Source organism: Archocentrus centrarchus, chromosome 23 (assembly GCF_007364275.1).
Source record: "Archocentrus centrarchus isolate MPI-CPG fArcCen1 chromosome 23, fArcCen1, whole genome shotgun sequence".
In the NCBI taxonomy this organism is placed as follows: domain Eukaryota; kingdom Metazoa; phylum Chordata; class Actinopteri; order Cichliformes; family Cichlidae; genus Archocentrus; species Archocentrus centrarchus.
Genome location: NC_044368.1, coordinates 24,512,319 through 24,536,974, shown reverse-complemented (window position 1 = coordinate 24,536,974; position 24,656 = coordinate 24,512,319). Strand labels below are relative to the sequence as shown.

Sequence of the window (24,656 nt, the reverse complement as noted above, 5' to 3'; positions counted from 1 at the left end):
AATGTGAACCGTTAGGCAGATTTTCCACCGCGGAAGCACTCGGTGCTCGGCCGAAAAACGGGTTCAACTCTGGCCCCGCAAGCTAGCTGGTCTCGAACCAAGAACGAGTGATGAAAGAGGCAGAAGGGTGCGACTCTGCCATCTCAACATCAAGTTTTCTACCATATTACATGTATATTACATGAGAAAAGCAAAGCAATTTTCAAATCTGTGAATTAGGTTGGACTCGGCTTCCGTGTCCAGACGAGGACCCGCCCACACTCATACGTAAAGGAGCAGTTCACAGAAACGCGGTGGGAACGTGGGCCCGTTCTTAAGCGTTTCGCCAGTTTATTGGGAACAGCACGAGCACTGGCACGCAAACTGGCTCCTCGACGATGGGACAGTAGCAACAGTGGAGTTAAAGCAGTCTCTTAGAGCTTCTTCAGTCTCCCCAGACCATTTCTTCACTGTGTGTGCCACAACTGGTTCTCTGCATACCAAGGGTTTATACACAGGCTGGAGATGAACCAGGTTGTGAGCTGTATGCCTCCTTGATGTTGGCATACAGTAGATCCAGAGTGTTTATATTTCTGGTGTGGCAGGTGACATACTGGGTGAAGGTGGCGAGAGTGGAGGACACGGAGACATGATTAAAGTCCCCGGAGATCAGAAAGAGGGCCTGTGGGTGTTGTGTTTGGAGTCTGCTGGTGGTAGCGTGAAGGACATCGCAGGCTGCAGCAGCGTTAGCTGAGAGCAGGACACAGTTATCGCGATGACATGTCAGAACTCCGAAGGAAGATAGTGCGGCCTCATGCTAATGTCAATATCCTTACTGCAGAGCGTCTCTTTGATGGTTGTCCAGAGTTACACCACCTATCATTCACAAACACAGCCAGACCCCCTCCGTCCACATTTATGTGTGAGTCCGGATTTAGCCACGTCTCCGTCAGGCAGATGAGGCTGCTCTCCCAGTAGCTCCTTTGCATGCATGCGCAAATTGATAAACAGTACTCACGGATTCACGAGTGCTTCTTGTGCTTTTCTTGTGATTTTATCATTTTGTAACTCAGTGTTGTGTGCAGCAGCGATCCAACCTCATCGTCAGTCCACACAAAACCTCTCACACTGGCCATTTTGTAAATAATCAACAATTTGCTGCGCTTCCTACTGTGTCCCTCCACACATGCGCGTCTTGCGTAAACAAGCTTTGTAAAGAAAAACCAATGCCAACTTGTGGCCTGGCATGGGAACTACATCGTTTTCATCGTTTCACGCATCACCGTGTAAACGCAGATTGTTTCTGAAACATTACCGTGTAAACAGAAGGCTGAAAAGTATCAAAACGAAACAGTGTCGTGTGAACGGGTCCCAAAGCTGCTGCTCTTCTTTTTCTTTTTGGCAGAGGAGCCACAATGTAGTGCATTACTTCCTCCTAGTGGTGCAATAATGTCATCCCTTACGTTAACGTCACTCAAAAGAGTGAGCAATATCTCAAGCATAGCTACAAAGCTTTGTGCTATTTTACCAGGGATACAGTATTATCTAATGATAATTATATAGTTATCAAGACATGTCTCTGTTCTTCTTCAATTCAATTCAGTTTTATTTATATAGCGCCAAATCACAAAAAAAAAAGTTACTTTATATTGTAAAGTAAAGACCCTACAATAACGTTTAACTCCTCTTGTGTATCTCCAACACATTCAGAGCCTGGCTGGTTGCAACTTTACACCCAAGATTAATCAATTACCTGCATCATTGCTTCAACCATTATTTTACTATCCATTCATAAGTTTTTATATGATTTATCTATTTTTTCATTTTGGTTGAACAAATTATTTCTAATCCAACACAGTCTTAGCTGAGCAGTTTATCCCACCTTGATGCTCATCTGGTTGCCTATTTTCTTGTTGTTCCTTACCCAGAAAGAAGTGAAGAGGGTCAAATGAAACTCAGTTGGATAAGCTAATCACACTATATCTACAGCTTATCCGACAGTTTGGAGTCAAAATGCTTATACTTATCAGCTCTGTCAGTTGGGGTCACCTTCCAAACTCTGATTAAATGCTGTCAGTTTATTCACCCTATTATGCAACTCCATGCACTCAGCATCCTGTTGTCATTGATTGTCTGCATGTGACAGTGCTGAAAGTAATGTGGACACTGCCACTGATCAATAAAAAAATGTATGTACCCAGAAGCTGGGAGGCATTCTGTAATGAAATCAATAGCTGTGCTTGGCTTGTGGCATTAAGATCATTGGCTACGTTGTTATTTAGTCACTGTTGTCTTATACCAAGAGCATAAACTGGCTACCATAAAAAATCAATGGCAGCATATCGCAGCCAGCATCCTAATAACCTGGCAAGGAATCAATGCGGCTTTTTTGCCATTACCATTCTCATGGGGAAATCACAGGACATTATTTTTCTTGGTGAATCTGCAGCTCAAACGATTATGCCTACCTGCTGATATTTAAGATCCAAGATCTGAGGTGCTTGGCTTCCATTTCATTTGGGCAAGGCTCAAACTGGAATCCTGCCATTTGTGAATATAGCAGGAAACAAAATCATATTTTGCTGCCACCCACTGACAAAGTGTGTGATCAGAATCCCTGGCAGCTCGCAACAAGACAAATAGTCTTGAAAAGAAAGAAAAACAATATGTTTAACAGTAAAACATTGTTCAAACCAGCTGAAGATAATAATAATAATGAGATATTAAACATTATATGTTGTCCAAGTATTCCAAGAAGGTTAAAATGAATACAAATCCATCCATTCATTTTCTTCAGTTTTTCTAAATTGGGGTCATGGGTGAGCTGGAGCCTCTTCCAGTTATCAGAGGGCAAAAGCTTGTGTACACCAGTCTATCACAGGGCTATTAATAGAAATATCAAATATACTGTAACACTTACAATAAAACAACCTAATAATTCTTTGCAAAATCTTGCAAACACCGGCCCCATCTGTGGCTAGATTAAATGTCTGAGATAAAAATGCACCTGACATATAAATAGTAGTAACTAAGATGAACTCCTCCCAAAAAGACAGATACATTTTGATGAAGAGCCTCTTGTATAGACATACTTTTATAGAACAGAACAGAAGGTAATTAAGAGGAATTAAAAAAGCTAACACTACCTGTGAACACACCACCTGTCATTAGCATTGTGCTTTTACTTGTAGAAGCATAACTATTCAGAAAAATATGCCTTGGGCTAAATACATAAATTGTCAACATTCTTGTCTTTGGCAGATGGTGCTCACTCATGACTTTCCATGACTTCTCTCCCAAACGTGTTCGTACCCTCCCAGAAAATGGAATGAACTGGGCAGCTGGGATTTAAAAGGGGAAAAATCTTCTTAGTAGGAACAGAAATAACAAGACTAGTTTTACACAAATTCAAAGCTCCTTATACTCCTAAAACATGGGACTATTACAAATGAACTGTAAAGTCTGGCTGCATTAAAAACATTACTGAAGTCCACCAGGAGCACAGATTTTCTCATTGCCTCAACAACTGAATTAATGATTAATAAAGAAGTTTTTTAAAATAATTTGTGTTCTTTTTAAGAAGCTGGAGGAACTGTAAGCGCCGATTTATGCTATGGTGTGGACATATTTTTGAAACTAAATCATCTTAACTGTTTCCTCTTATTTTGTTGTTTATATGTAATGGATAGTTAAGATATTTGAGACCTGTGACTTTTCTTGCTGAAGAGTGGAAAGACTGTTTTTAGCTTTTTTGTTTTTTCAGTAGAACTTTATGATGTTGCAAATGCATGAATTTGCATGTAGGACTGAATGGAGTAATTGAGAAAAAAATTATTAATTGGGGGTAAAACTTTATGATTTTTATGGTAGCAGTTTGCGCTAATAAGGATATGGGAAGATTTTTCTAGCATTTCAAGTTGCTATTGATCTTATCCAAAAGCAGACTGAAGTTTAAACATACTAAACCTGATAGAGGAGATGTTTATACCTGGGAAAGAGAAGTGTGGATCTTGGTCTGAGGGTTCCATGAGTTATCAGAAGAATTATTGATTTTTTGACCAATGTATAGAATAGTATGATATTTGTGAGAAGGTTATGAGATTAAATACTTCCTGTACTCAGTTTGTAGGTTCTTGTAGAGAGTAATACATCATCAGCATATAAATTAATTTTGTGGATTGAATACCTTTGATATAATTCTGATGTGTTACAGTCACTCTCCCAAGGGCACAACATTTTTGGTGAATTATATAAAGTTATTATCCAATGAATGAATGATTTTTGAAAAACAAATTTATGATGAACCATTAAAAGGAAGGACCAGTTAACTTTGTCAGAGGCTTTTTCTTCATCTAGTGACTTTACTATTTCTTCCAACACTGTTGGTAGACAGATGCCATGTAGTCAGACATGGCAGTGCGGATCCACAGCGTGGCGGGGGAACTTATAGGATGAACGAAACCGGGCAGGAAATTTATCGACAAGCAAATTTGGTGGTGGAACGAAGAAGTGCAACAAGTGGTCAAGGAGAAGATGGTGGCCAAGAAAGCATGGTTCACTTCCCAGGACCCTGCCGATCGCCAGCGATATCGGGCCCTCAAGTCGGCGGTGAAGCGAGCAGTCGCGGCGGCCAAAGCCGCCCACTACCAGTGCCTCTACGATGAGTTAGACACTCCGGAAGGGGTCAAGGACGAGCAACATCGAACGCTCCGGGAGCCACACACCTACTTCGCCACGATCTCCAACAAGTAATTTCCCCACCCTTCAATTGTTTCTGCCAATCCCGTCCCTGGTCCCGTCCCGCCAATCAGCACCGCCAAAGTCGAAGTTGCCATGAAGAAGATGAAAAATGGTAAAGCACCACGACCTGACGACATTCCCACAGAGGCATGGAAGCTGATGGGATGCCAGGGTGCTGTATTCCCTGCCAGCCATTTTAACCGTATCATCAAAGACGGAGTCGCCCCCGAGGCCTGGCTGACCAGCACAACAGAAGGGCAAGGGCGATGTCCTGGAATGCTCCAATTATCGACCCATCCGCCTCCTTTGCCACGCCATGAAGATCTTCAAACGAGTCATCGATGCCCGCCTTCGCAAGATCATCGAGACCACACCCAACCAATGCGGTTTCGTCAAAGGCCATGGAACAACAGACGCCATCCACGCGGCTAGGCTAGTGCCACAGGGAAAAGAACCTGCCTATCCACATGGCGTTTCTGGACCTGGAGAAAGCCTTCGACTGAGTACCCCACGACCTAATTTGGCACGCCCTGCGTTCCCACGGAGTGCCCAAGGCCTATGTCCAGTGGATCCGGTTGCTCTACCAAGATGTCAGCAGCACCGTCCGATGTCCAGCGGGAATCTCACCACCATTCCCAATCACGGTGGGAGTACACCAGGGGTCGGCCCTGTCCCAGCTCTTGTACACCCTGTGTATGGACACAGCGACCACCGATCTCCAACGCCCCCACCCATGGACGCTACTGTACACCGACGACGTGGACTTAGCCAACGAAGCCCGAGGACAACTGGAGGCTCAAGCGCAGCAGTGGGATGCATGGCTGAGTGAGAATACCAAGTACATGTGAAGACCGAGTACATGGAGTTTGGCAAGCAGACCGACGGGACCATCAACGTCAACACCGTGGCCCTCAAGAAGACCACGCAGTTCAAGTACCTCAGATCCATCCTCAGCAGTGATGGCGACACACTCCCAGATGTCCGCGCCCGAGTCAGCGCGGCCTGGGCCAAGTGGTGCCAAGTGACGGGCGTACTCTGCAACCACAAGATGCCTGAAACTGCACGACACGAGCAAGCACTGCACGGAATGGAGATGAAGATGCTGGGCTGGAGCCTGGGCTTGACACTGCACGACCATGCAATCAACGAGGATGTCTGAAAATGGATGGGTGTGGCCCCGATCACGACAAGATGCGAGAAGCACACCATCGATGGCACGGACACGTAGTCCGAAGCAATGACAGCTCGGTGGCCAAGACCGCGATGTGCCACAGCCTGCGCGGGAAGAGGCCCGAGGACGGCCAAAGAAGCGGTGGCTCAACTGGATCAAAGAAGATGTGAAGCATGTCGGCGTCGCCCCCAAAGTCACCCTAGATCGCACCAAGTGGAGACGGGCGTGCAAACACGTGGACCCTGCGACTTAGCGGGAATAATGCAAGGTAGAAGAGCGCTAAAGACCCTACAATAATACAGAGAAAACCCAACAGTCAAAACAACCCCCTATGAGCAGCACTTGGTGACAGTGGGAAGGAAAAACTCAGTTTTAACAGGAAGAAACCTCCAGCCTCCTGAGAACCTCCTGAGAACCAGGCTCAGGGAGGGGCAGTCATCTGCTGTGACCAGTTGGGGCTGAGGGGAGAGAAAAAAAACATAATAATTAATGATTAAATGCAGAGTGGGGTATAAACAGCACTCCTTCACACTTCCAAGCAGCCCAAGCCTGACCACAAACACAATGTAACATAAAGTAATACTGGACAATGTGCAATATTAATGTACAATACCACATCTACTAAACATTTTATATCTACTTTTTGCTGTTGTTGTTTTCTTGCATTTTTTTTTTATTATTTATTTGTTTGATTGTTTATAGTTTATTGTTGTCTACTGCTGTGTTTGTATGCCTACAATGTCAAGGTGCTAGTGGAACTTTAATGTCACTGATGGAATTTTCCTAAAAACAGTAAATCTTAATCTAATCTAATAAACACAGAGAGGGTGAAAAGAGATGATTGAAGAAAAAAAATACTCATCATAGTGCATCATGGGAACCCCGCTGCAGCCTAGGTCTATTGCAGCATAACTAAGGGAGGGTTCAGGGTCACCTGATCCAGCCCTAACTATAAGCTTGATCAAAAAGGAAAATTTTAGGCCTTATCTTAAAAATAGAGAGGGTGTCTGTCTCCTGAATCCAAGCTGGGAGCTGGTTCCACAGAAGAGGGGCCTGAAAGCGGAAGGCTCTGCCTCCCATTCTACTCTTAAGTATCCTAGGAACCACAAGTAAGCCCGCAGTCTGAGAGTGAAGTGCTCTGTTGGGGTGATATGGTACTATGAGGTCTTTAAGATAAGATGGGGCCTGATTATTTAAGACCTTGTATGTGAGGAGAAGGATTTTACATTCTATTCTAGATTTAACAGGGAGCCAATGAAGAGAAGCCAATATGGGAGAAATCTGCTCTCTCTTTCTAGTCCCTGTCAGTACTCTAGCTGCAGAATTTTGGATCAGCTGAAGGCTTTTCAGGGAACTTTTAGGACAGCCTGATAATAAGGAATTACAATAGTCCAGCCTAGCAGTAATAAATGCATGAATTAGCTTTTCAGAATTAGTATGAAACAAGATGTTTTCAAGGTAATGCCATCTACAGTAAGTATCTGGTTTGACACAATGTTTCTCAGATTTGCCAAGTACAAGAACTTCATTTTATTCTGAATTTAGAAGCAGACATTAGAGGTCATCCAGGCCTAATTGATGTGCATCATCTGGCATCATTGTTAGATAAAGCTGAGTATCATCTGCATAACAATGAAAAATTATGCCATGCCTTCTAATAATACTGCCTAAATGAGGCCTTTATGATTGAATGGCATAGAAACTGAAGACTTAACAGTATTCCCTGAAAGCCCCCTCCTGTCTGATCATTTCTTAGTAACATTTACATTTACTTTAATGGATTACACAACAGTGGGGAATAAGTTTTATTACAGTAGAAGTCTTTCTGAAAGAGCTGTAACTAAGTTTAAGGATCTAATTCCTTCATTATTATGCTCTTCAGTGCCAACACAGTGCAGAGCAGCTACCTAAACTCTGCTCCCAGTGAGGTCGATTATCTCATCAATAGTTTTACATCCTCACTGCATATGACTTTGGATACTGTGGCTCCTCTGAAAAGGAAAGTCTCAAATCAGAAGTGCCTGACTCCGTGGTATAATTCACAAACGCACAGCTTAAAGCAGATAACCCATAAGCTGGAGAGGGAATGGCATCTCACTAAATTAAAAGGTGCTCATTTAGCCTGGAAAAAGAGTTTGTTGCTCTATAAAAAAAAGCCCTTCGTAAAGCTAGGACATCTTACTATTCATCATTAATTGAAGAAAATAACAACAACCCCAGGTTTGTTTTCAGCACCGTAGCCAGGCTGACAAAGAGTCAGAGCTCTGTAGAGCCGAGTATTCCTTTCACTTTAACTAGTAGTGACTTCATGGATTTCTTTACAAATAAAATTTTAGACATTAGAGAAAAAATTATTCATAACCATCTCAAAGATTATTCTTCATGTTCGGCTGCTTTCAGTACTGCTGGTATTTGTTTAGACTCTTTGGCTCCAGTTGATCTTTCAGAGTTAACTTCAATAGTTACTTCCTCCAAACCAGCAACATGTTTATTAGATCCCATTCCTACTAGACTGTTCAAAGAAGTCTTTCCAATTATTGATGCTTCAATCTTAAAAATGATCAATCTGTCTTTATTCGTTGGCTATGTACCACAGGCCTTCAAGGTGGCTGTAATTAAACCTCTACTTAAAAAGCCATCACTGACCCAGCTGTCTTAGCTAATTATAGGCCAATCTCCAACCAGGCTTTTCTCTCAGAGACTCTTGACAGAGTAGTTGTAAAACAGCTAACTGATCATCTGCAGAGGAACGGTTTATTTGAAGAGTTTCAGTCAGGTTTCAGAATTCATCACAGTACAGAAACAGCATTAGTGAAGGTTACAAATGATCTTCTTACAGCCTCTGACAGTGGACTCATCTCTGTGCTTGTCCTGTTGAACCTCAGTGCAGCTTTGATACTGTTGACCATAACATTTTATTACAGGGATTAGAGCATGCTATAGGTATTAAAGGTACTGCACTGCAGTGGCTTGAATCATATTTATCTCATAGACTCCAATTTGTTCATGTAAATTCAATTCAGGTCTTAATACTTAATAAAATATTGTCTACCTTTATTTGTCTTAGAAATGTTGCATTCAGAAATCACATAGGTTCTTAATGCACTCTCAGGTGCTTGCATTTAGGGATTGCTTGTCTCACTTAAAGTTGCCTGTAACATATCTCAGCTGGACTTGGTTTGGTATTCAAACTTCACCTGATTCCTCCAACAATAATCTGAAATTCTGAATAAATAGTAAAAGTTGAGTGGTTAGGGGCATGTCCTGTGTAGTAGTGAGGTTTATCTGTGCCAGCCCTTGTTCTCATTAGTAGGTTGTATGGGCCTTTACTGGAACCACCACTGGGATGTCTTCACAATGCCAATATAGAGGTTTTCTTATCTATTTTGGATGACGTAGCCAAACACAGTGACTCCCCAGCCCACTTGGATATTCCAGGTACACAGGCTAAAGTAGCTGTAGAACTTTAGGGAGAGAGAAGAAAAGGTGGGAGGGGGGCGTGATAATAAATACTGGTTCAAACGTACCTATTAGTTGTGAACTTTGACTACATAAACACTCTGTATGTTAAGTCACCGAGCACAGATGGAAAACTCTTACATCTAAACTCTGCTTTTCCCTAAGTCGGCACTCTGAATCTTGCTCCTGACTGAGCTGTTGAATTAAATCAGTAGAACCCTCTAAAGAGAATACATTCATCTCAAGGTTTGGGTCAATAGCATAGCCACTGTGAAGCACAAGGCACCCCTAAGAAAGAAACAAATTTGATTCATGGCCTAGTAATACAAATTTAGAGAAATCTCTGTCAAAGAACCATGGACAGAATAATTGCTTGCAATGGGAAATCTCAATGGAGTCCTCAGAGCTCATTCGAAGGCTTTTGAAGTGAGCGTTGACATTGGAGAAGCTCAAGGGCGGGGAGGGAGTGAGGGGTGTCTCAAACAGAGAAAGAAAGAGCTGCATTCACCTCAGAAATGATAAGTGGTGCTTTCAAGACACCTTCAAGTTTGTGAGCATAAACCAACGTCTGGGAAAGGAAGGGGAGTGGGTCCTTAGGCGAAGGAAGACCAGAATATCTGCACTTGCGAAGATCATTATAAATGAAACAAGTTATGTTTGCAAAGCAGAAATGTGAGGTGGTCTGAACTGCCCGGATTTAATGGAGGACCTTGTCATTCCTTTGAATACAGCACAGTGGCTTAACTAAACAGAGCTGGGACTTAAAGAGACAAACATCCTGCATTATAACATTTCAAACTATATATAAAAGAAAAACAATGTGTAAAAACTTGATTTTTAAAAGTTTTAATATAATAAAATACACCACACAGTCTGTGCTAACACACAAACAGCAGCATCTGAAAGTCACAAATGCCTTTAACTCTCCATTTATCAGGAAAAGGTCCCCCTCTACACCCTGTGTGCATCCATAGTGATCTTCTTCTTATTGTTGTTTTTTAAATTCTGCCCTCTTCCTATTCAGTTTAAAAGATTCAAGATTAAAGATTCAAGAAGTTTATTGTCATGTACACCGCAAAACACTGTGGATATGCTGAGCAATGAAATTCTTACTTGCGACTGCTTTACAAACAATTGAAATAAGCAACTAAGTTAAAATAAAATTTAAGAACTAGTATATTAGGAAAGTAAAAGTAGAAAATAAAAATAAATAAATAATAAAGCAAGTGCAATATATACAGATATATACAGATGAAAGAAAGGCAGGTAATCACAGTTTGGTAATCAGTCAGTGGTTCAGTAGCCTGATGGCCTGTGGATAGAAACTGTTTTTTAGTCTGGTTGTTCTTGCTTTTACACTCCTGTAACGTCTGCCAGACGGCAGGAGTGTGAACAGTGTGTGCTGTGGGTGGGTACGGTCCTTGATGATGTTGTGTGCCCTCCTTATTACCCGGGTATTATAAGTGTCCTGTAGTGATGGGAAGGCAGCTCCACAGATGAATTGTGCTGTTTTGATGACGTGCTGGAGAGCCTTCCTGTCCTGACTGGTGCAGTTTCCATACCACACCGTGATGGAGTTTGTCAGGATGCTCTCCACAGTGCATCTGTAAAAGTTGCTGAGGAGCTTAGGGGATAATCCGAATTTCCTCAGTTTCCTTAAGAAGAAGAGTCTCTGCTGAGCTTTCTTGACAGTCTGTGCTGTGTTGTAGGTCCAGGTGAGGTCTTCACTGATGTGGGTGCCAAGGAATTTGAAGGTCTTCACTCTCTCCACCTGAGTCCCGTTGATGAATAATGGAGCATGCTGGTCTCTTCTCTTCCTCGGGTCAATAATCATCTCCTTAGTCTTCTCTGTATTTAAGGAGAGATTATTTTCCTGGCACCAGGACACCAGCTGGGCCACCTCTTCCCTGTAAGCTGCTTCCTCTCCCCCAGTAATCAGCCCAATGACGGTGGTGTGGCAGCAAACTTGACGATGGAGGTGTTGCTTTGGGAGGGGATGCAGTCGTAGGTGAAGAGGGTGTACAGGAGAGGACTGAGCACACAGCCTTGTGGGGTCCCAGTGCTCACTGTCTTTGTTTCTGATGTCCTGGTACCAACTCTGACTGCCTGAGGTCTGTCTGTAAGGAAGTCCAAGACCCAGCGGCAGAGGGAGGGTGATATTCTGAGGGTGAACAGCTTTTCAAACAGCCTGCTTGGGATGACGGTGTTGAAAGCTGAACTGTAGTCTATAAACAGCATTCGAACATAAGTGTCCTTATTTTCAAGGTGTGAGAGGGCTGTATGGATGGCTGCATTAACAGCATCATCAGTTGAACGGTTCTGATGGTATGCAAATTGCAGGGGATCTAATGTGTCCGGAATGGATCCTTTAATATGGGACATGACCATCCTCTCAAAGCACTTCATTACAAGTGAAGTGAGTGCAATGGGACGATAGTCATTCAAAGAGGTTGTGTTGGTTTTCTTGGGGAGGGGCACTATAGTGGTGGACTTGAAGCATGTGGGCACAGATGATTGGGAGAGGGACAAATTAAAAATATCTGTAAAAACCTCGGCCAGCTCTGAAGAGCAGACCCTCAGAGCACGGCCAGGGATGTTGTCGGGTAGAGAAGCTTAATTGCCCTGTGGCAGTAAATATATAAGTTAGCAGAAAAATGCAAATTAAAGAAATATACCCATTTAAATACAGTTTTTGTAATTTATATCTTTCTTCACCGGTTCTCAGTGTGCGAGAACTTGAATAAATGATAAAAATTATTAAGAGCTTGCACACTACCATATAGGCATGCATAATGTCAGATCTACTGCTGACATGTGCAGTTTGAGCAAACCAAAATATCCAACTCTAAAAGTGTACCCCACCAAATGGTGAAGCCGTGGTGACTGTGCATACAGCTAACCCCTTGTGGTCAGTAGCATGTTCTGGCTCCCACTGTATGCAGGGAAAAATGTTTTCAGGTTGCTTTCCCCTGTTTCTGTACTTCAATTATATAGACGCAGGTTCCAGTTTTGATACTGTGACAAACTTGTCTCCCATTAATCCTAAAAATCACTACTAAACTCATTAAAAAAAAGGCTTCATGCACAACAAGGACTTGGCTCTTTGATGGAGTGGTGCAATAGGGGAAATAATTATTTGATCCCCTGTGAATCTGTAAGTTTGCTCACTTACAATGAAATGAACGGTCTCTAATTTTTATGGTTTCATTTTAATGGAGAGAGAGAGAATATCAACCAAAATCCAGAAAAAAACAATTACATAAAGATTATAAATAGACTTGCATGTCATTGAGTAATATAAGTATTTGATCCCCTACAACCAGCCAGAATTCTGGCTCCCACAGATTGGCTGTGTGCTCATGTGGCACACAGATTACAGTCAGTCAATCCTCAACTCAACTGAACTTTTATTGCTGCTGAAAGTACAAGACAGGCGGAGAACTGACATTTCCTGCAATCACAGTGTGCAAAGAGTGTGTTCAATATAAAATATACAATATATACTCAAAATGTACACAGTATATACACAGTAGATTAAAATGTTCAAAATACACAACATATACACATTAACACACTAACTATACAAAGTAACAGTAACTTGTAGCAGCAATGCAGTGGCTGTAATAAATAATAAGTAATAAATAAAAGTAAGGTGGCTGCTGCTGGGGGATATGGTGAAACTGTACATTCTAGTGTCCTGGGTAGCAGAGGGGAGAGAGGGCAGGGAGTTCAGCTTCCTGACAGCCTGGTGGAAGAAGCTGTTGCTCAGTCTAGTGGAGGAGGCCCGGAGGCTCCTGAACCTGCTCCCTGACGGAAGGAGACGGAATGCTGGCTGCTCTGTGGGCGAGGGAGGCGGGTGTTGTGTATGTCCTGGAGGGAGGGGAGTGGGGCGTCGATGATCTTTCCAGCAGCCTTCACTATGCACTGCAGGGTCTTCCATTTGGAGGTTGATCGATTCTTTGATTCACTGAACGATTGATCAATCAATCGATCAATCAATCAATCGTTTAGTGTATAAAGCACATCTGTCCACAGAATCAACTTCTTCCATTCCAGCCTCTCCACCACTATGGGCAAGACCAATGAGCTGTCAGAGGATGTCAGGGACAAGATTGCAGACCTGCTGTAATGCACTACGAGACCATCAACAAGAAGCTTGGCAAGAAGGTGACAACTGTTGGTGCAGTTATTCAGAAATGGAAGAAATCTAAAATGAACATCTGGAGCACCATGTAAGTTCTTGCTTCACATGATGAGGATGATCATGAGAAAGTTTTTGGATCAGCCAAAAACGACACATGAGGACCTTGTTAATGATGTGAAGGCAGGTGGAACCACAGTCACCAAGAACACCATTGTTAACACAATATGCTGTAATGGATTGAAATCTTGCAGTGCCCACAAGGTACTCCTGCTCCAGAACCTTATCCAGCCACCTTATCGTGGTGGAGGGGTTTGTGTGTCCCAGTGATCCCATGAGCTATGTTTCCCCGGGGCTTGTCCCCCTGGTAGGGTCTCCCATGGCAAACTGGTTCTGGGTGAGGGTCCAGACAAAGAGTGGTTCAGAAGACCCCTATGTTTGTAACAGCAAGGGAACAGCTTACCCTGCCCGGGATAGGGTTACTGGGGCCCCACCCTGGAGCCAGGCCTGGGGAGGGAGCTCGAGGGAGTGCGTCTGGTGGCCGGGCATTAGCCCGTGGTGCTCGGCTGGGCGCAGCCCAAAGAGGTTAGATGGGCCCGCCCTCCTTTAGGCCCACCACCCGCAGGAGGCATCATAGGGGTCGGGTGCAATATGTGTCGGGCGGTGGCCAAGGACGGAGGCCCTGGCGGACCGATCCCCGGCTATCAAGACTGGCTATAGGGACATGGAATGTGACCTCTCTGGTGGGGAAGGAGCCTGAGCTAGTGCGTGAGGTTGAGAGATACCAGCTAGATATAGTTGGGCTCACCTCAACGCATGGCCTGGGCTCTGGAACCCAGTCTCCTGGAGAAGGGCTGGACTCTGTTCCAGTCTGGAGTTGCCCTCGGTGAGAGGCAACGAGCTGGGGTTGGTATTCTTGTATCCCCCCGGCTTGCTGCCTGTACGTCGGAGTTTTCACCGGTGGACGAGAGGGTAGTTTCCCTGCACCTTCGGGCTGGGGAACGGGTCCTGACTGTTGTTTGCGCTTATGCGTCGAATGACAGTTCAGAGTACCCACCTTTTTTGGAGTCGCTGGGTGGGGTGCTGGAGGGTGCTCCATCTGGTGATTCCATAGTCTTGCTGGGAGACTTCAACGCTCATGTGGGCAATGACAGTGAGACCTGGAGGGGTGTGATTGGGAGGAATGGCCTGCCCGATCTGAACCCGAATGGTGTTTTGTTGTTGGACTTCTGTGCAAACCACAGTTTGTCCATAACGAACACCATGTTCGAACATAAGGATGTCCATAAGTGCACATGGCATCAGGACACCCTAGGTCGCAAGTCGATGATCAGTTTTGTAATCGTATCATCAGATCTGCGGCCGTATGTTCTGGACACTCGGGTGAAGAGAGGAGCTGAGCTGTCAACTGATCACCACCTGGTGATTCGCGAGATTGGACGGGGTGGATGAGAGTTCCTGAAGGCTCTGGATGTTGTAGGGCTGTCTTGGTTGACACGCCTCTGCAACATCGCGTGGAGATCTGGGGTGGTGCCACTGGATTGGCAGACCGGGGTGGTGGTCCCCATCTTTAAGAAGGGAGACTGGAGGGTGTGCTCCAACGTTCGGGAGATCACACTCCTCAGCCTCCCTGGAAAGGTCTATGCCAGGGTGCTCGAAAGGGGGTCCGTCCGTTAGTCGAACCTCGGATTCAGGAGGAACAATGCAGTTTTTGTCCTGGTCGCGGAACGCTGGACCAGCTCTTTATCCTCTCAAGGATATTCGAGTGTGCGTGGGAGTTTGCCCAACCAGTCTACATGTGCTTTGTGGACTTGGAGAAGGCATTCGACCGTGTCCCTCGGGGTATCCTTTGGGAGGTCCTGCGGGAGTATGGGGTGTCTGGCCCGTTGTTGCGGGTCATTCATTCTCTGTACAACCGCAGTGAGAGCTTGGTCCATATAGCCGGTAATAAGTCAGATTTGTTTCCTGTGGGTGTTGGACTCCGTCAGGACTGCCCTTTGTCACCGATTCTGTTCATAATTTTTATGGACAGAATTTCAAGGTGTAGCCAGGTGGCAGAAGGCTTCTTCCTTGGTGGCCTCAGAGTCTCATCTCTGCTCTTTGCAGATGATGCAGTCCTGTTGGCTTCATCAGGGGGTGGCCTCCAGCTCGCAGTGGAACAGTTCACAGCCGAGTGTGAAGCGGCTGGCATGAGAATCAGCACCTCTAAGTCTGAGGCCATGGTCCTCAGCCGGAAAAGGATGGAGTGCCCTCTCCGGCTCAGGAACGAGTTCTTGCCCCAAGTGGAGGAGTTCAAGTATCTCAGGGTCTTGTTCACGAGTGAAGGCAGAAGGGAGCGGGAGATCGACAGGCGGATCGGGGCTGCTTCTGCAGTGATGCAGACGCTGCACCGGTCTGTTGTGGTGAAGAGGGAGCTTAGTGTAAAAGCGAAGCTCTCGATTTACCGGTCGATCTACGTTCCTACCCTCACCTATGGTCACGAGCTTTGGGTAGTGACCGAAAGAATAAGATCGCAAATACAAGCAGCAGAAATGAGTTTCCTTCGAAGGGTGGCTGGCCTCTCCCTTAGAGATAAGGTGAGGAGTGTGGCCATCCGGGAGAGGCTCAGAGTAGAGCCGCTGCTCCTCCATATCGAAAGGAGCCAGTTGAGGTGGCTCGGGCATCTGATTAGGATGCCTCCTGGCCGCCTCTTGGGTGAGGTGTTCCAGGCATGTCCCACCGGGAGGAGGCCCCGTGGTAGACCCAGGACACCCTGGAGAGATTATATCTCTTGGCTGGCCTGGGAACGCCTTGGGGTCCCTCCAGATGAGCTGGAGGAGGTGGCTGGGGAGAGGGAAGCCTGGGCTTCTCTGCTTAGGCTCCTGCCCCCGCGACCCAGCCCCGGATAAGCGGAAGAGAATGGATGGATGGATGGATGGATGGATGGATGGAATACATGGATGGATGGATGGATGACAGTGTGTTGAAAAAATGAAGCTGCTAGTAATCAGATGCTTTCCAGATGCCATTGCATGGTGGGACAAAATCTGATGGTAGTTTTCTGTGTTCGTACTTCTATCAATTTTGACAAGATTTCCAACATCGCTGGCTGAAATGTAGCCCCAAGCCATGGCAGAGACACCCACTGATGTATGTCTTTCCTGACCACCTCCAAACATATTGATCGATCAAAAATTTCTCATTTCAAACCTTTTACCTTGTGAGGGAAATTTTGTATGTAAAAGTTTCAAATTGCAAGTTTATGTCAGAAGCTGCTGGACAATTATGCAAAACACCTAAATGAAATAATTTTTGCTAAAGGGATCAACGTTATACTCTAAGAGGATAAGAACAGTTTCCATCGTACACAACTGTAACTCTGACTAAAACCATTTATTTTTAAATTAACATACCATGACAGTGATATTATAGCTTTCAGAAAGAAAGAGACATAAAATGCTGACATAATTGAGGGATGATTCACAATTTTCAACATTTTCCAAAGAGTACTCTTTTTCAAACCCCTCCAAAAAGCGTACAAAGAAAATGTTGGTCTTTTTTCATATTCTATTTCACCTGGTTCTTTGGTATTGTAATGTAATAGGAAGTATTAAAACTATGGAACCCCATAAGGGACATAGGAGAAAAAAAAGAGATGTACTTTTGTGAGATCTCGTAAAACTTTAATTTTAGTCTGTGCGCATCCACGTCAATCTTGATACAGCGGCGTCCATCACGACATTGAAAGGATTGCCGAGAGATTGCAGCAAAAGTCACCTTTAATTTATAATTCAGCGGTTCCTGTTGGCCGTAACCAAACCTGCACAAGCATAAAGGAATGAACCTGACCGACTGTCTCACTCTCACGCCATCACTGCTTCACTGATTGCCACAAACACACACAGCGCTGCCTCACCCCTTTCTCCTCTCAGCCACTCAGCTCATAAACAACCACAGTGATGGAGGACACACACCTATTCATCTATATCATATATATATTTTATATTCATAAAATAAAAGCTCAAGCTGAGTGTGAGAGCAAAAGTACAGCTCTCTTTTTTTCCCTCGTTTTTTTCTCCCATGTCTCTTGTGAAAACACATCCTACCCATTAAAACATTGTATTGTTGCACTAATAAAAATCCATCCATTCTCTTCCGCTTATCCTTTTCAGGATCGCAAGAGGGCTGGAGCCTATCCCAGCTGCCATAGGGCGAGATGCAGGGTACACCCTGTAATTAACAGATATACCTATATATTAGAATTTATAGGCTGCAATAAACTGATTTGAATTTTAATGTGAATGTGTACTGCACTGCAGGTACAGAAAATGTACATGCCATCACTGTACACAGTGGTAGTGGAGAGATTTGTCATCTGAATAGTCGGTCTTGTGCCAAAAAGTGATTTCTGGTATTTGCCCAAAAAATTATTGCTGGTATTTATATTGTTGTAAATGACTTGCGGGCTTATAATCTGTCAAGCGTATCTCAAACATCATCTCTTATGAATGATATCAATTCATTTTGAGTCATAAAGAACATTTCTGTCACATGGTAGAAGCTGCAGTCAGTTTTTGGCAAAGTGACTTTCATTTTGTAGCGATTCGGTTAAAGTTAGATGGTTCTGTGCAGATGTGCCTTGAGGCGACTGTTTGTTGTGATTTGGCGCTATATAAATAAAATTGAATTGAATTGAATTGGGGTTCTGTGATTTCCCACCGTTTCGGTGGTCCTTGAACATGTTTGCGCCCGGAGGGAGAGTGAGCGCTGGAGTCCCGTTTTGTTGTTGTTTTTATTTTGGTTGTGGCACACAGTAACCATTTAATTGTTAACAAAAGGGCAACTTTTGCTGGCAATCTCTTGCCATCTTCTTCAACGTCTTAACAGACGCTACAATATATTCTTTATTAATGAGGGTAAGAACAAGTCATAAATCCTGTGTACTAGTATATTTACATATAAGCAAAGATAAAACATTAAAAAAAATAGGAAATCCCTTTTCGACACAACACCGTAAACCTGAAAACTCCGCTGTCACCGTGTTTTGTGTACATACAGCGCTCGTACGCCGTGGCATTGCCCGGACCTCTCTTCGGCACCGAGGAGGACAGCACACACACCCCCGGACCTCGATTCATCCTTTAGCAACTTTTGAGACAGCCGACAGAGAGTTTTGTTACACAAAATTTGGCAACAGTGCCGGTGTTGTGCCAAAATGTGACCTTCTGCCAAAAAGTGATTTCCGGTATTTGCCAGAAAATGACTGCCTGTATTTAAACTGTTGTAAATGACTTGCTGATCTATAATCTGTGGAAAATATGTCAAACATATATCTCATGAATGATATCAGGTCATTTTGAGCGGGAAACAACATTTCTGTCACAAGGTAGAAGTTGCAATCAGTTTTTGGCAGTGACTTTTATATATTTATTTATCAGGGTAAAAACTGTAATTGATCTTAAAAATGTCTTTTAAAGAGAATTCTGGCCAAGAGGGCAGCAGAAATCACAACAAATATAACATTACACTCTATGAAGATATTTTAAGTGACCAAAGAGGACTGGATTTATTATATTATCCTTCAAGATGGCGCCGGTGAGGTCAGCAGCCGTCGTACCTGCTCCTACGCTTTGTTTGTATATATTAGGTTTAGCTCTAATTCTGGACTTTATAATTCCGCCTGCTCTGTGTCATATCACGTATGACAGACAGACTCTTTTTAATATCAGAATACAGCACTCTGGCTGTATTCTGACACCTTTTTCTCCCGACCCGACTTGGCCCCAGGAGATCCAGCGTTTCCAGTGGGCCAGCTCAAACAAAGGACGGCGCGGAGCACCCAGGTCACGGACAAGGCCCCGAGGGAAAAGAGCCGGCGTAAGAGAGAGGCTGAGGCGCAGAGCGCACCAAACGCCACTGCCGAGCATCCTGTTGGCTAATGTCCAGTCACTGGATAACAAGCTGGACGAACTCAGGGCCAGGATACAGTTTCAGAGGGACATAAGGGACTGCAACATCATCTGTCTCACGGAGACATGGCTGACCCCCCTCATACCGGACCACGCCGTACAGCCGTCGGAGTTCTTCAGTGTTCATCGCACGGACAGAACGAGTGAGTCTGGAAAATCAAGAGGAGGAGGTGTGTGCCTAATGATTAATAACAACTGGTGTGACAGTAGGAATGTTGTCCCTCTGAAACAATCATGTTCACCTAACCTGGAGCTCCTAACCCTGAAATGCCACCCCCACTACCTGCCCTGCGAGTTCACTTCGGTCATCTTCAGCGCCGTCTATATTCCACCTCAGGCGGACACAAACACTGCACTATCCGAGCTACATGAGGCGATTTCCACCTATCAGGCTAACCAGCGTGATGCGGCTCTCATCGTAGCCGGGGACTTTAACAGTGCAAACTTGAAAAAGCTGATACCGGAGTTGATTCAACACATCGACTGCCCCACCAGAGGAGAGAGGACCCTAGACCACTGCTACTCTCCATTTAAAGAGGGCTACAAAGCAAAGCCTCTTCCGCCTTTTGGGAAGTCTGACCACACCTCTGTGCTTCTCATGCCGAAATACAAACAACGGCTCAGGCAGGAACCCCCTGCTGTGAGAGAAGTGACACGGTGGTCTGATCAAACAGAGGCCGCTCTGCAGGGTGCGTTGGATTCAACCGACTGGGACATGTTTCGCAGCAGCGCGGGCGGAGACATCGAGGAGTTTACAGAAACTGTTGTGGGATTTATTGGGAAAGTTATTGAAGACACTTCACTTAGGAGGACCATCAGGACTTTTCCCAACCAGAAGCCGTGGGTGGATAAATCTGTCCGCGACGCCCTGAGGTCCCGCACCGTTGCCTACAACTCCGGCCTCGCCTCTGGGAACATGGAGGACTACAAGGTTGCATCATACAACGTCCGCAGAGCGGTGAAAGAGGCCAAACATCGCTACGGCCGCAGACTGGAACAGCAACTACAACAGTCTGACTCCAGGGGACTGTGGCAGGGACTACGCACCATCACGGACTACAAAGCACCACACACACACCCGGTGAGTGCCGACGCTTCTCTGGCTGATGAACTCAACATCTTCTTTGCGCGCTTTGAGTCGGGAAGCCGACAGCCCGCTGCGCTCCCGGCCGGAGGGGCGGAGACACTCACTGTGACGGAGCGCGACGTGAGGAGGGCGTTTAGACGTGTAAATACTAGGAAAGCGGCTGGACCAGACGGTATTAGTGGACGTGTCCTTAAGACCTGCGCTGACCAGCTGGCACCTGTGTTTACACTGATATTCAACCTCTCACTGAAACTGTGCGTGATTCCCACCTGCTTTAAAAAGTCCATCATAGTCCCTGTCCCAAAGAAACCACACCCCAGCAGCCCCAATGACTTCAGGCCCATAGCGCTCACCTCTGCGGTGATGAAGTGTTTTGAGAGACTCATCAAGACATTCATCACCTCCTCACTGCCCACCACCCTCGACCCACTACAGTTTTCATACCGGCCAGACAGATCCACAGATGACGCCATATCCTTCCTCCTCCACAAGACCCTTTCACACATAGACACTGGTAAGGGGAACTATGTGAGAGTGCTGTTTGTAGATTACAGCTCAGCATTCAACACCATAGTTCCCTCCAGGCTGGTCTCTAAGCTGCTGGACCTGGGCCTGGGCCCATCCCTGTGCAGGTGGGTTCACAGCTTCCTGACCAGCAGACCACAGGTGGTACGAGTGGGTCACCTCACCTCATCCTCCCTCACCCTCAACACTGGATCCCCCCAAGGCTGTGTGCTCAGCCCTCTGCTGTACTCACTGTACACCCATGACTGCGAGGCCACGTCAGAGTCCAACGTCATCATCAAGTTTGCTGACGACACTGCTGTTGTGGGACTAATCTCCCACAATGAGGAGACAGCCTACAGGAGAGAGGTCTCCCGCCGGAAGAACTGGTGCCAGGAGAACCACCTCCTGCTCAACGTCAGCAAAAAGAAGGAACTGATTGTGGACTTCAGCAGGAAGCAGCAGAGGGACTACCATCCACTTGTCATCAGTGGTGCTGAGGTGGAAAGAGTGGACACTTTCAAATACCTGGGAGTGACCATCTCACAGGACCTTTTCCTGGACTCATCACATAAACATCACTGTGAAGAAGGCCAGACAGCGTCTCTACCTCCTCAGGCGGCTGAGAGACTTCAAGCTCCCACTCAAGGTGCTCAGGAACTTTTACACCTGCACCATCGAGAGCATCATGCGTGGGAGCATCACCACCTGGATGGGAAACTGCACCAAGCAGGACTTCATGGCCCTAAAAAGGGTGGTTCGTTCAGCTGAACGGACCATCAGAACCACCCTCCCCAACCTGCAGGACATTTACACCAAGCAGTGCAGGCTGAGGGCCATGAAGATCCTAAAACAGCCCAGCCACCCCGGACACTCTCTCTTCTCCCTGCTCCCATCAGGCCGGCGTTACCGCTGCCTGAGGGCTAAGACTGAAAGGTTGAAGAAGAGTTTTTACCCACAAGCCATCCGTCTGCTCAACTCTGAGCCCTAACTGGACCATTATTGCACAATGTAAATATTATAATTTAAAAAGTGTGTATAGTGTATAGTATATAGAGTATAGTGTATAGTGTGAATTACTTTTTTTTTTTTTTTATTATTCTTATTTATATGTGTGTGTATATATGGTTGCAGGTACAAAATACATTTCACTGTGCATTGTACTGTGTATAACTGTGCATGTGACAAATAAACACTATCTTATCTTATCTTATCTTATCTTATAATGTATAATAATGAGTCCTAAACATACTTGAAAAACAGGGCATTTCTTCATTTTATATATAAGCCCTTCTTAAATTGTATAGACTACACTCTATTCACCAATATGAGCAAAGATGTTATACATAAAAGCACATAGAAACATTGGAAATCACTTTATGGCAGAGGATCACTTTTTGGCACAACACCGGCCACCAATCGCCAGATACACCAGCGCTCAAATTACACACACCGACCAACATTTTCTAACTATTTGAAAAGCGTACGCTGGGTGTTACCCTTTGGAAAATTTTGATAATTGTGAATCTTCCCTAAGTGCATCTTAATGCTTAATTAGAGAGATTGCAGGTGAATGGAAACATCGACACCTTCCCCTCCCACAGCAACTAAATTTTAGAATCCACCTAAAGATGTTTCTCCTCCTCCTGAATTACAGATTCTTTAAAAGTGAGCAGGGCTGATCACCACGGTTCCATTTCACAGATGTGTTGCATGTCTTCATGCCCTTCTTCATAGCATCATTATTTTTCATGTGGCCCCGTTCTTCTGGAAAATGCTAAAGAGTGAAATTTGCAATGACAATAAAAGTGTACTTCTTTTCTGAGTTGTGTGCCAAGTTCCCTGTGGGGGACAGGGAGCTGAGAAAAACTCTGCTCTAATTCTGTCACTGTCAAACTTTGACATAAGCGATTGTTCAGTCGCCTTTGTTGAATGATACAATGGGTAACACGGTCCCAATTCCTCCAAGTTAATTTTAAAAAAACAAAACTGAAGACATGTATTCCTTGTAGAAATGTTTGGTGCTGCTTATGCTAAATATTATATCATTGAGGCATTGATGTCTTTTGTTTTTCCTCTTTTATCTCCTCTTATCCACAGGAGGCCTTTACCTTTGCTACTGAGCCTCATAACAGCATCTCAGAAATAATTTAACTAGCCTTTATTTTAAAAAATACTAAAACAATCAGAAGAATTCAGATTCAAGATCAAAGAGTGCAGTTTCACTGCAGCGAGGTCGAGGGCTGACTTCCACCAACTTCCTCTTCAATCGTACACGATGATCAAGAAGACTGTTTTGTTAAAGGGCCTGTCCCAAATTCCCAAGATATACCCACAGCACATATGCCTGCATATTTACCAGCATGTGCGTGAACAGCAAATGAAGTGTCAAGCTGAGTGATGTTCTCTGATGACAGAATGCACAAAATGAAAACATTATGTTGTGCCACAGCAGTACAGCAGGTTTGTCATTGTGAAATATTTAAATACAATATAACAATGACCGCTTGCTTGCCTGTAACCTTTGTTTTAGATTGATGCAAGTTTGAGTTCTGGCTTGAGGCCAGGTAAGAAATGTACACACTATTCACACTGCAGGGATTTATGGAGACAGCCTATTATAAATGGAAAAGTTTCTCAGACTTTCTGTTTCTCTCTTCCTTTCTTCTTCCCCTGACACATAAATCTAGGGATAAATCTGGAGGAGAAATTTCACAGAGAAGAAGTTCTTTAATTTCATCAGCACTCCTGACTGACAAGCATCATTATGGATAAAATTATCTTGGTAATTATCCTGCCCAGGGGAGATTTATATCCCTTTGTGAGGGCTGAGAGGAAAAGCATGGAATGTCAGAGCGTGGTCTCTGCAGCACAGAGGGAAAGTGCTTTGTTAAAATCACTTCCTAATAAGGTGAAGCCCCCCCCTTCACTGTGCAGGGGCCTCATCTGGCCACAGGCCTGTACTACCAAGCAGGATTTTGGCTCATCCAGGTACCTTCAGGTTTAACCCTGGGTTCTCTGTACTGCAGAGTTGGTTCACTTCTTACCACAGTAACCTATGCTGCAGTTCCTGTGCTCGTCCTTAAAGCCAACAGATCAACAGCTGTGAACTCACCACCTACTGACCAAACAGTTCTCCAGAAAATAGCAGCACTGCCCAGTATCTTCATGGCCATGTATATCAGAAATATACCACAGGCAAAATCAATTATATTAAGTTGGTCTCATGCAGCACAGTAGTTTGACTGCTAATGTGTAATTGATTTATTTTACACAATTATTGAAAATGTATAAACATTTAAAACAAATTACATTTTTTCAATAGCTCCGTGTTTTAGTGTTTACTGCTTCTATTTTCTATTCTTATAATGTTTTTATATATTTACATTGTTTTAGACACTGAGGGGCTTACATGCTTGTGCTGGCTGTAAAGCTTAAAATGTACCTTTTTGATCACAGCCTTTACACACGGGACGCACTGCAAAAAAAACAACACAAAATTTAAATCATGAGCTATCATGAGAAAGCAGAAGCAGGGAGAGTTTCATGGTTTGATCCCAGAGTTGAAGCTGCATCACGGCCGCTTTCACACATATTTCAGGATGTCAGGGGGGCAGTTAAGCTCTC

The 24,656-nt window shown here is 44.6% G+C and overlaps 1 pseudogene; it reads left to right on the top strand.

The window, feature by feature from the left end:
• Nucleotides 1-4,821: 4,821 nt before the first annotated feature.
• LOC115773836 (uncharacterized) lies at nt 4,822-6,143 on the top strand (annotated as a pseudogene).
• Nucleotides 6,144-24,656: the final 18,513 nt, after the last annotated feature.